Genomic DNA, 13,799 nt, shown 5'->3' with positions numbered 1-13,799 from the left:
GTATATTAAATTATACATGTATAATAAATATATATTATATACATGTCATTTTGATGCACAGCTTGATTTGGTGTGAGTACTTTTCAGATGACTGGATCTACTTACCTATTATGTGTGTCTGAGTTACTCATTTATGGAATTGTATTAACATTTAGAGCATTTTCATACTTTGGCTGGAAGTCATTTGTGGAAAAGAAAAACTCAAGGGATCATATGTCCCTGTCTGAGAGGATATTCATCCTCATCAGATTGCCTGTGCTATTTTTCTACTTGGCATTCCTGCCAAAGACTGCACTGGCGTTAAACGGCAATTATTTCTCAGTGTTAGAATCCTCTAAGATTTCCGAGCCACATCACAAAGAGTCTTCCAAGCCTCCTACTGGAACTGTGCTGACTGGAGTTTTCACAGCACAGACTGGCTAATGGAGCAGCCTGCAGGAGCTCTGGCTCTTTAGCAAGAGGAAATTTCCAATATTTTACAGAGCAATGAATGGGAAACCTTCACACATCTACATTTTAAGGTAATTTCCCCTTAGAATTTCCATTAAAATACTGCCTTAGAAATGGTGTTGCTTCCAGAGTACTGACTGAAATGCTATTCTGTAGCTCTTTCATATAAAGTGGTTTCACAGACAATTTGGCCAGCCATTTGGAATTATATTCTACATGTTTTATTTATAAAATCAAAGCATTAAATGTGTAGAGTTTCTTAGGAATCCTCAGTGTAGCAATCCTCAGTTTATAAAAGAAGACTGGAAGGCATCAAGACTAGAAATGACTTGCTTGGTGGCTCTAACCACATGGCAACAGAAACTACAATGGTTCAATCTAAGGATTCCCTTTCTGTCACTGCAAAGAGCATTGATTGCATTTTCAAATCAAAGCAGAGAAAATTTATATCACATAAGATAAGGCACATACAGGGGCTTTTCTAATCAAGAAAATTTTCTTGTGTTGTCTACAGCACAATAATTTATATGGTAGGTGCTGAAGACTCTTTGAACCCTGATTCCAAATCTATGTGCTAAATCTTAAGCCCCAGCGTGTTGACACTTTGGAGAGAGAGAAGGGACCTTTGACAAATGGTGAAGATAACATTAGATTAGAAGCATGGGCTCTGTGGTGGGATTAGGATATTAGGAAAAAATAAATGGTGGTTTTCTTAGTTGTATAGACACTTTTCAGTTTTATGAAATCTGACAAGTTAACTGTGGGTCTCTATTTCTGAGCACATGGGACCTAATTAGAAAGCTCTTTACAACAATTACCCTTGTCATGAATGGCACTGACATTGTTTTCATCTACCAGTTTCAGTCTTCCAAGACTTACATTTTGTTCTTCAGTCCATTTGAAGGTAGTATTTGTGCATAGTGGTGCTAAAGGTCTAATTTTATCCTTCTATATTTAAAAAAAATATATAGTCCTTCCTCAATAGGTGGGATATTGTGAGATATCCCCCATTGGACTTGACATGCCCAGGGTGTCATAATGTAGGTCATATTTAGCTTATCATAGCTTATCACTTCATGAATTCAGCTTTCCTATTATATATAGAAGATACTATCTCATAGAAGATGTCCTTATACTCTTGTTCTTTCTATGCCCTTGTCTGTTCTTCTGTGAAGTTCCCTAAACCTTAGATATAGAGGTTGTATTCTAGATGTATCAGTTGAAAGTCAGCAACCAGTATCTGTTGTTCTTTGCAGTTTTGAACAGTGGTGGATGTCTGCAATATTCCCTATCTAGTGCAAAAGTGAGTTATTTATAAGTGAGGAGAGCTCCATTTATCTGTCCGTACAAGGATAAGTATTTTGAATGCAGCTAGAAATTGTAACTAGTTTAGAAAAGTGGCAGTAGTATGTTCTCCTATAGGCTTCATGACCTCACCAGCCATTTGAAGATGGCTAGGTTTATGGTATCCAGTGGGAATTTTCTCCTTTCAGCCATTCTTGGTTGCCTCCAAGATATAAGTTCCACTGTATTCTTGGCAACACTTTACTATGTTGATTATTTCTGTGGTTCACAGGCTTTACAACAGGGTAAGATTTATTGGTTGCTTTTCTCCCTAGGCAGCTTGCATACCACTTTCAGACACCATGAGAGGTAGTTTTTGTAGGGAGGCTTCCAATTAAGTTCTAGCTAAATTCTTGCAAATCCTGTTTCTAAATTATGTCATGTCTTACCTTCAAGTTCTGGAATGGGCAACCATAATAGCTTTTATTGTTTGAGGAGCCTCTTCGACTCACCTGGCTAATAAATTGATGGTCCCATGGGCTGGATTCCCATGCCCAGTATTTAGTTTTTGTTCCATAGTCTATAGTTCTTTTATAAGCATTATCACTCCAAGTGATTTAACTTCATTAACCTGTGTGTGTATGTGTGTGTGTGTCTATGTATGTGTGTGTGTGTGTGTATAAATGTATAGAGGAACTTTATTCCAGCAACATGGTTGCTTTGGCAAGGGATCATATCAAAGATTATATAGGTCAATGTGGATCTCACTGGAAAACAGATATGCTATTAATCTCAGGAGACAGAAGCATTTAGGCCTCTGAGTTCTAACCACTCACTTCAGAGGCAGTGCAGTGGAATTGAGTTTGTGTCAATTCAGTTTGTGGAGTGCAGAGGCAGTTTTTATAGGGACACTTTCACAGACAGGCTGCAGAGAGAACAAGTGAAGACAGAATGAGCCAGGGAATGAGAAAGAGCCAAAAGAAGAGAATAGAATGCTAGATATGGTTTGAGGCCAAGCAGAGCAATATAGTCAGAGACTGAGAGAAGTCAGTTTGAATTAGTCTGTTTGGAGAGGAATTTGAGCCAGTAGAACTGAGTTGAACCAGCCATCCAGAATTCAGAAAGAGCTATAAAACATGTGCTTATTCAGAAGCAAGTATTGGAAATGACAATTACATCAAGCAAATAAAAGTTATTTTTATGTAAATGTAAGCACAATAATTAATAAGAAGTTAGGAATTTAAGAGTGCATTGGGAGAATAGGATGTGTAGCAGTTGGAGTAGGAAAGAAGGGTGGGAATTCTGGAAAGTGCAAAGTTATGAAATTCTATAAAATTTTTAGTATATATATATACATATATACTAAATATATATGTATATATTTGTGTATATATACTAAATATATATATGCATATATATATGTGCACATATATATTTAATATATATACTTTGTTTTACAGAAAAGACTTGCTTCAACCATTGAAATACATACTGGCTACCCGGGGCCTGAGGGCCAGTCAGGACCTCGGCCTGTGGGGCCTGGAGAGGCGAACCAATCATACGAGCTTGGCAATGCCCCATCACAGAGCGTCATCTGGCCAAGGCCATCTCAGAACCGACTGGGAGCAGAGACTGGAGGGGTCCTTACCAGCAACCCAGAGTGGGACTTCTTTGGATTGGACTGGGCTTAACGCTGGCACTGGCTCTGTTTGACTCCATGGTTTCTTGGGCTCCTGCCAGAGCTTATCCTCTTCCTTCTGAAGGCCATTCTGTCATACTCAGTGCCATAGTGCCGCCGCTCCAGAATGCCTTTGGGTGGCAGAACCTCACTTGCTGTGCCTGCAAAATCTTATTCACTGCTCTCAACTACGGGCTGAAGAAAGAGCCCAGTGTGGCACGGATAGGCTCTGTGGCTATCAAGATGTGCAAGATGCTGAACATAGTACCACTAAATGTGTGCCAGTCAGCTGTCCATCTCTTTGAGGACGATATGGTGGAGGTGTGGACATGTTCAGTCCTGAGCCCATCAGAAGCTTGTGGCTTGCTTCTGAGCTCCTCTTATGGGCACTGGAACATCTTTTCGACTTGGAACATCTCTTTGCCATCAGTACTGAAGCCAGCCCCAAAGCCACCAAGCCCACCAGCCCCAGGTGTCCCTGACAGCCGTGTCCTCTTCCTTACTGACCTACACTGGGACCATGACTACCTGGAGGGCACAGATCCTAACTGTGCAGATCCACTCTACTGCCACCAGGGGTCTGGATGACCACCCAAATCCCAGACCAGGGCTGGGTACTGGGGCGAGTACCACAAGTGTGACCTGCCCCTGCGAACGCTAGAAAACCTGTTGAAAGGATTGTGCCCTGCCGGCCCTTTTGAAATGTTGTACAGGACGAGAGACATCCCTGCCCATGATATCTGGCAGCAGTCTCACCAGGATCAGCTGAGGGCCCTGACCACCATCACAGACCTCGTGAGGAAGTTCTTGGGTCCCGTGCCAGAGTACACTGCTGTGGGCAACCACGAGAGCACTCCTGTCAATGTCTTCCCTCCCCCCTTCATAAAGGGAAACCAATCTTCTCGATGGCTTTATGAAGCTATGGCCAAGGCATGGGAACCCAGGTTACCAGCTGATGCCCTTCACACTCTCAGAATTGAGGGCTTCTCTGCCCTCACCCCACTCCCTGGCCTCTGCCTCATCCCTCTCAATATGAATTTTTGTTCCTGTGAGAACTATTGGCTCTTGATCAACTCCATGGATCCTGCTGGACAACTCCAGTGGCTGATGGAGGAGCTTCAGGCTGCTGAGAATAGAGGAAACAAAGTGCATAGAATTGTCCACATTCCTCCAGGCCATTGCCTCAAGAGCTGGAGTTGAAATTATTACAGAATTCTAGCCAGATATGAAAACACTCTGGCTGGTCAGTTCTTTAGCCACACTCATGCGGATGAGTTTGAGATCTTCTATGATGAAGAAACTCTGAGCCGGCCACTAACTGTAGCCTTCCTGGGACCCAGTGTTACAACCTTTATTAACTTTTATCTTGGCAACCGAGTTTACCAAATAGATGGAAACTACCCAGGAAGCTCTCATGTGGTCCTGGACCATGAGACCTATATCTTAAATCTGATCCAGGCCAATGCACCAGGAGGCACGTCAATCTGGAAGCGCCTCTTCAGGGCTCGAGAAATCTATGGACTTCCAGATGTGATGCCTGCCTCCTGGCACAACCTGGTCTACCACAAGAGGGATGATGACCAACTATTCCAGACCTTCTGGTTTCTCTGCCATAAGGGCCACCCACCTTCAGAGCCCTGCGGCACACCCTGCTGCCTGGCCACTCTGTGCCCACCTCTCAGCTCGAGCACACAGCCCTGCTCTGTGTCACCACTTGATGCCCAATGGGAGCCTTCCAGATGCCCATGGGCACGCCCCCTATTGTGCTAGTATTCCAGGTTCCAGACTGGGGAAAGTTCACGTATTAGGAAAGGGACACATTCCGAGTACTGCTGATCTACCTGAGGCAAACGCTTCCGGGGAAGGAGCCATCCAGGCCAGAAAAACAAGCCTTCTCATAAAAGCTTGTTCGGCTACACTGGAGGAGGTTTTGTCTGTCCTACTTATGCCCAGTATCTGGATTACCCCTGGGGCTTATATCTTCTAAGGCCACAAAACCGAGGTCTCGGTGCTCTGGATAGTCAGATGGGAGCTATTGGCCCAGCCTGTGCTATGCACCTCTGAACGCTGTACTGTTACATGATCATGCCAGGCTGTTAAAAAGACTCACTCCAGAGAAAAAAAAAAAGAAAGAAAGAAAAAAGAAAAATACATACTGTAAGAATGACTATAAACAATTAATCTATCTATTAGTTTACATATTGACATCTGTTACATAATACAAATATTTATATGGATAAAAAAACAATGCACAGCCCATTGTCTTTCACATCTGACATGACTGACTCCGTGACGGCTGTACTATTACCCAGAATGATGGTCCTACAGTGACCTTTACCGTGATGAAGTCTGACCTTTAATGCCAAATCTCAAGAAACGGAAGAAACTAGTGTCTGTAGCTTATGGCCCTGGATATACTGCATTTTGTTTAAGCAGACAAATTTTTCTCAGAAAGTAGAGATAAAAGGGGGAGGACCTTCTAAAGGGACTTCCTCTTGACACCTTGTGAAATGAGACCTGAGAAGTAGACATGAAGGAGAGGATACATCTCTCAAAAACAAGTGTATACCTTTAATGTGGTGAAAAGAAAAGCTATTTCTTCACCTGCTACTATTACATCTCTGCCTACAGTCAACTTTAGTTACATAGGAGCAATACATGTGCCCACATGCACTCACATAGAATAATATAGCAACCAAGTGTGTGTGAATACATGTATGAACACACACACACACACACACACACACATACACAGAAACACATCTCTTCCACATCTTTTATGAATAATATTTCTATGGGATGAAATCATCAGAATAAACATTTCAAAGTAACAAGGAGAAAAATAATTGCATTCTAAAGTAATAATTGTTTCTTTTAGTCTTCAAGGAATTAATTGTGCTAAGTAAACATTGAATGCTGGCAACTAATTTACTGATTCAATGTGGCTTAAGTTGTAGTCACTAATTTGATTTAAGATTAATTGAATTTTCTCAATGGATAAAGAATGAAAAGTTGCTTTCCATTCATGTAGTATAAAACTAATCTAGGGTTTTCACAAGTCAAACTCCAAAATTTTGAGTGTTACATCCATTTCTAGAACCCACATAAATTTCAAGTAAATTTTAAATTACAACTGGGAAATTAAAAATATTTCAGTTAGGTTCTGGGTTACAGATTGTTTTAAAATTTTTTATTTTTATTTGTTTTATAAAATAAATGCTTTTTAATTGAATGAAAATGTCATGCATGTATATCATATGTCTTTATTATATACATACTACATACATTCTATCCAATGCCCTCTGCAAACTTCAAAGGATTTCCTTCCCAACATTTTGTTCTGTTTTTTTGTGTGATCTACTATATGAATTAGTGCTACTCATATGCCCATGGGTGGGAACAGGCCTCATATCTAATCAGAAAGGGCTAATCAAAATGAAGTATATATATATATATATATATATATATATATATGTATATATATATTATATATATACATATATATGTATATATATATATACATATATGTATATATATATGAAAAACTATGACTTTTATATTAAAGTGAAAAACTATAAGAAGTGAAGATTGAAGAACACATGTGATATGAAAGAATACAGGGAAGTAATAGGGTTTACAAGTTTATATTTGGAGGGAGCAAAGGAAAGGGGGTGCTATGGGTAGGTTCAGTGCACAACACCAAGTGCACACTTTCCATCATCTATAATTTATTTTCAATCAAAATTTATCTTTTACTTCAAGCAGTACCCACTTAACTATCCCCTCTGACTGTTTTTAGTAGTAATTTGGTCTTTATTTCTCATTTCTTTTTTCTCTTTCTCTTTCTACCTTTCTCTCTTTCTCTTTCTTTCTTTCTTTCTTTCTTTCTTTCTTTCTTTCTTTCTTTCTTTCTTTTTACTAGGCTTTTCATTACTTTCTAATGTTGAATCTATTTGCCTTGTGTGCCCTCTCCACCCAAGAAGTTGCGAGTCTTACTGACTGTTCTTATGTATTGTTTCTTTTCCCTATGCCATACTGGCATTATATATGTAACTAATACAACCCCAGTTCAGTTGGAAAACCTTTTCATTTGGTCATAGCAAACATCCACCCTTTTCTATCATGCCTTTCATTCTTGGCAGCTTGCCCATTACTACATCAGCTTGTCATACCATCTTTTATCATTTTAAGATGTTGACAGGATAAATCTTGCCTCTTATGTTAATACAAAACACTTTATTATTGGTCTCAAGCTACTTGTAACAATTTATGTCTAACTAATACCAACCAGATTAGAGGTGTCAGCAACAACAAAAAATTCATCCTTCCTTTCTTAATGACTTGTCCCAAGAAAGTCACTAAGAATGGTCTTTTGCGATTTTTCTATATTAAGGTCTGATAAATTATATAAGAAGATAACCCTTAAATAACATAATCAGAGTCTATCTCCATTGTTTTCCATCTCCCTCCATTGACTCAATTATAATTTTTGCTAATTGATTTTTATTTGCCAAATACTACAATTCCTTTTATTGTATCTTCTGTGTTATATGCTTTGGTTTAAGAGAGACCCTGCAGCCATTTTTTTTTCAAATATAAAGCTCCACTTAATTGTGGTTTAAATTGGTAACTTTGGAAAATTTTGACCCCTTCATGTATGATTGCTCCATCTATAATGTGATTGGAGAAATAAATATTGAGCATGGATAGCAGATCCACACTAACTACCTCCCAGGAAACATACTTACAATGTGTTAGAATTAATTGCTATTTTCACAAATAATGTTATTATTTAACTTTTAAACTTCAACCTCAAATGCAGTTTGGTATTTTCTGTAGATTCACATAGTGTAAAACCAAGCCAAAGCCATAATCAGTGGTTTTGAAGTAGTTGCCAAGGAATACAGGTATCATGAAGTTTCCTATGTGTAGCTACCTCAACCAGCCTCACCAAAGCCCTTGGCTTTTCACAAATTGTCTTTTGTAGATTCTACTTGTTACTTACAACAGCAGCCTACTGACCATTTGCACCATTAGGATCTGATTTTTGTATCTAGACTTGGAGTAAAAAATATTAAAAATCTGGGCCTGGTGCTTCTTACCCACCTTAGACCTTTTATGTCCCCAGGTAAAGGACATACACATCCTTTATTTTTAATATGCTTTAGGCAGCACAATAGCAGGGCAACTGCCTACCTTCCATGCTGGTAGAATCTACCTTTCTGTCCATAACCTAAGTGATTACCTACTGTGATTTATCTGGGCTGCTTTTAGCTCCAATTGCCTAGCCCACATGACTATATTTTATGTGGTTCAACTAACCCATGGTGGCTCTCCTTTCTCATCTCCTTGAAGTTCTTCTAGTCCATGGCAGTTTATTCCTGCTCCTACCTTCATTTTTCATCCTCCCTCCAAGGCTAAGAAACATCAACCCCACCTCTGTCTCTGTCAAAGCCCAACTATTGGCTATTGGTATCTTTATTCACCAATCAGAATTAACTTAGAGGCAGGGTCCAGGGCCTATGTGCATACTCCAGGTCTTGGGAGACTTCCCTTAGCATTACAATAGACAGTAAAAAACAAACAAACAAACAAACAGTAACAACAACAACAAAAACCCAACATAGACTGACTTCCACTCAAAAGTTAGCACATAAGACCGAACAACATACACCCATGAGAGATATTGTGACACCATTTACTGCACCTTCAGCCTAGCAGGAACAGCTGATTCTTCACAGCCCCAGATTTTATACCAGAACCAGGAAACTCAGCACACACAGTAGCAGTAACAGTAGCTTTGGTTCAACAGCTTTAATAGAAGACCTTCAATGCCCTGCTAATATCCAACAGCCACAATTTAGATGCCACTAAGCCAGAAAGCCAGAAGGAAGTTTTTGTTCTTGTTATTGTTTTTGTTTTGTTGTTTTTTGTTGTTTTTTTTTTTTTTTTTTTTTTTTTTCTGTCGATGTCACCACAGCCTTTCCTCTTCATTCCCAATCTCCTTTTTGGCCATGGCCAATGATTGTGGATTTCCTTTAGCTCTATTTACAATGAGATTTTAGAATTTTTTTTCTTTTTTTTAATTAGATATTTTCTTTATTTACGTGTCATAAGATATCTCCTTTCCCAGTTTCCCCTCTGAAAAAAATTTTAGAAAATTAAAAAAAAAACAACAAAAACAAACCCCTGTTCCCTCCCCCCTCTCCCCTCCCCCTGCTCACTTCTCCACCCCCTCCTGCTTACTGGCCCTGGCATTCCCCTACACTGGGGCATAGAACCTTCACAGGGCCAAGGGCCTCTCCTCCCATTGATGACCAACTTGGCCAGCCTCTACTATACATATGTTGCTGGAGCCATTAGTCCCACCATGTGTACTCTATGGTTGGTGGTTTAGTCCCTGGGGGCTCTGAGGGTACTAGTTGTTTGTTGTTTGTCCAAGTTGTTTGTCATATTGTTGTTTGTCCAAAGGGGCTTCAAACCCTTCAGCTCCTTGGGTCCTTTCTCTAGCTCCTTCATTGGGGACCCTGTACTCAGTCCAATGGATGGCTATGAGCCTTTTCTTCTGTATTAGTCAGGCAGTGTCAGAGCCTCTCAGGAGACAGCTATTCAGGCTGGATTGTCCTTCCTTCAGTCTCTGCTCCATAGTTAGTCTCTGCAGCTCCTTTCACAGATCTTTTGTTCCCCTTTTAAGAAGGAATGAAGTATCCTGTTGATATGAACTGTTAAGTGTTTTGTATATTATTTTATTAACAACACAGAAATGTTGCACTCAATATGCAACAAATGAGGACAGAAAGCCAACAAAAATGATAAACAACTGTTTAGAAAGAGATCATAACATCATATATTGTAAAAATTATGATATTTATTAAATAAATTCAGAAGTGTTTACTGAATAGCTATTAGAAAAAAAAGAGAATATTTAAGACTGAAAAAAGTTTCTTCTTTATACAACAAATAAATACATAACATGTATAATATATATTCTCATATAATATTTCTAAAACAAAACTTGCATCTCCATTCATAAACCTACTTTCTCAGGATTTTGGCAGCTTCCTTCCAAATTATGCAAATATGAAAACAATCTTCCCTTCAATTCCTGGTTTCCTTGTCCCCTGCACTACCTACACAATCATTCAAGTAAGTGGCAAGGTGGATTCTTTAAGTAGCTCTAGGATATGAGTAGTTTAGGATTCCCTAAGTAGTGTCCAGTCCTCTTCTTCATACCTATTGTTGCTGTCTTCTATTTCCCTTAGATTCTGATGCCAACCACCTATTATGTTCCATGTACTCTGGCTTGCAAACACCTTATTTCTTATCAGACTCATAATAGATACTCAATCTATTTTTATATAAAGATATATGAGCATAAGTAAAAAATTATGTTATATGACATACTTCATCCATATTGGAACTTTAAAACATACCTAAAACTTTATTCTTCAAATATAAACATTTACTCATTGTATTTTTAAAAACAGTGAATAAAATATTAATATTATTGCATAATATAATAACTTGCTGCTGAAGATAACTCCTGAAGCCTTAGCTCTGCATCTGTCCCCACAAGTCTCCTCACAGTGTGTTGCACTGTTTATAGAGCAGCAAAAACTATGACAATAGCTATCAAACTCTGCACCTGACCCCATCTTGGGACCACATTACTTTCCAACAAGAAGGAACTGGCATGGAGATACTCAGATGATGAGAATAAAAAAAAGAGCTAAATTTGCACGATTATACCAGCCCATTTGTGTATCCCCACTCTTTTAAGACCATCATGATCTTGTATAGAGTGTGGTAGTTTACTCACCAGGGTTCATCTTCAGTGACTCATTTGTGAGGCTGGAGCAATTTGTTAAGCTCTTACACAAGTATTATACATGTCTGAATGCATTCACAGAGCTGTGGATTGTGCACAATATAATCTGAATATACACAGGCAAAGGCTTCATTTGTCTTGATTTTAAATTTAGCACACAAAGGATAAGTTTCATTATAGCATCTTTATACATTAGTATGAAATTCTGTTCTCCTTTGGTTCTTTGTTGTATAGACAAGGTTTTTAAATTAGCCTTCCATTTATCCCTATCCAACATCAGCATGATAAACAACTTATGGCATTATACCATGGTTTGTTAACTGAAAGTAGATAGATTCAATATGAGAAATAATAAAGAATTGTGAGATACTTTCACATAAAATGAAATGGCTGTTTAAAGACCCAAAGGTGATCTGAGAAGTTCCAGCAGAGAGTAAGCTGGGCCACAAAGTGAGGTAAACAGTAGAAATAATCTGGGTAGATCAATCAACTTTCAAGTTGGAGAAAATAGTGAAATGAGAAGAAATAGATTTGTGGAATAAAAGAGATTTTTCTTGAATCATAAGCTATAAGCGGGCAAAAGTAGAAAAGGTAGAAAGTGTGCTTAAATCTGAAGTTGGATGTTCTCATTTAAGGAGACCGATCATTCACTGGAGATAATGATTCTTAACTGTTTCCTCACAGGGAAATAGGTCCAGAGGTGTACTCTATGCATGTGTACTTGGTAGGGATGTGTAAGATTAATGGGAGAGATCTTTTGTTGCGTAACAAAATGTTTCCTGACAGTCTGTTAATCACATAATAATACCACTATCATCCTTCCTACAAAGAACTAATTAGTTTCACTTTTTGGCGTTGTTTCTTATTAGCAAGCTCCCTAAGGCAATACTTCCCTTAAATTAATTACAGTAATAAGTAAATATAAAATTATTCTGACAAGTTTTGTCATGTTGAAATTGCTTGCAACATTTTCTGTTACTGTGTACATTTCCTAGTTTTTTCTTTGTTGTTCTGTACCCAGAGTAAAGCTAAGATCAGACCTAGTCTGTTTCTGCTGCAACAACCTTAGCCTGGGACACTAACTGTCAGAGAACAGGTGGTCCAGCCACCCTAAGCTTCCAGTCAGCGTGACTTTGATCTCTCTGTTCATAATCCATGCCAAAGTCCTAGGCCAAAATATGTTTGGAATGAAGTTATCTCTCAACAATGGAGCCATAGCTACCATGACTTTGGCTGCTCTCCTTTCCCTCTAAGATTGCTAGGATACACTCTTATTGTATTTATCTACATTAACCTTTAGAAGAGCTTTAGAGATTCCTTTCTAAATGATACCCCAGAGGAATCTCTAAATCTTAAATGTAGTAATACCTTTACTTAGCACAGTGCAGAAGATCTCCTTTCCATTCACAGTAAAATCTAAGGTCATTGCATTGGCTGAAGCTGTGTTTAGAACCGTATTTTCCCACTGTTACTAAGCACTGTTTTTGAGCATCATTTTCATCAGGGCAGCTGTAACTACATATAAAAGCCACCTGAGAGGGGACTTATTGCCGTACTGGTATTCCCTCACTGGAAGAGATGGTGGAAAAAGTCACTGGATCCTGATTTGAGAATCTAGTCACTCCCAACTACACCTGTAAGCCAGAATATATGACTCTGTTCTAATTATATGTACTCCTGTGGTCCCGGGATATGTGAGTGTATACAGGAGGGAAGGTTAATGGAAAGGACAAATCATTCAAAGTAGCTGTATAGAAGTCACCATCTATGCAGAGATAATAATGTTTTGTTGTTTACCTGTACACATAGGAGTCATCTACAGTCTTGTAAGTAACCATTTTCTTAATTTGTATACATAAGTCCAATAAATTCCTTGGTTCTCTAGACTGCTCGTTTGCAACGCTATTTTGATTTATTGTAGTACCCTCTAGCCCTCTAGGCATAGTGGAGATGTTTGTTCATGTTGCCCTAGGGAAGCACACACACACACACACACACACACACACACACCCCTCCTGCCTCCTACTTTTCTTCCCAAATGTTCAGTTTACTTGAGGTGTGACAATAGAGCCATTTATAATAAAAATTCCCCCTAACTGGATAGCTCCACATTTATCCCATTTATCCCACTTATTATTTGAAGTTTACACTGAACCCTTTTGAATTCTCTATGTCATATTCTAATGTGCTGTGACAACAACAAACTTACTGGACTTGTTTGCACATTCCTTCTAGAATGTTAGGCCTATGATAACAAAGTTTCTATGTTGTCCTTGTGTTGCGGGAATTACATAAAATGAATCCACCCCGCAAACTCCTTTTCCCCGCCAGGCCACGTTTTGAGCTGGTACCATTCGGCCTCAAAAGCTCCGGTGGGTTTTTGTTATTTCCTCCCAGCAACTCAGCAAGCTACATCTCACTTGCATGCAACTCTTCACACATTCCCACAACCATTCATCTAAATAGCGCTTATTACCCAGTAATAAAGCATTGTAGCCCGTGCAGTCTTCTCGCCGGGAAGAAGACACGCGGACACTAGGTTCCTTCTGCAGCAACTGT

General features: G+C 39.0%; 1 pseudogene across 1 annotated transcript; it reads left to right on the top strand.

Moving 5' to 3' along the window:
- Positions 1 to 3,306: 3,306 nt before the first annotated feature.
- LOC116097405 lies at positions 3,307 to 5,182 on the top strand (annotated as a pseudogene). Its single transcript, XR_004121405.1, has one exon. The product of XR_004121405.1 is annotated as a sphingomyelin phosphodiesterase pseudogene (transcript).
- Positions 5,183 to 13,799: the final 8,617 nt, after the last annotated feature.

The sequence above is a fragment of the Mastomys coucha genome, unplaced genomic scaffold, assembly GCF_008632895.1.
Source record: "Mastomys coucha isolate ucsf_1 unplaced genomic scaffold, UCSF_Mcou_1 pScaffold19, whole genome shotgun sequence".
NCBI classification, from domain to species: domain Eukaryota; kingdom Metazoa; phylum Chordata; class Mammalia; order Rodentia; family Muridae; genus Mastomys; species Mastomys coucha.
This window is presented reverse-complemented; position numbering and strand designations above follow the sequence as displayed.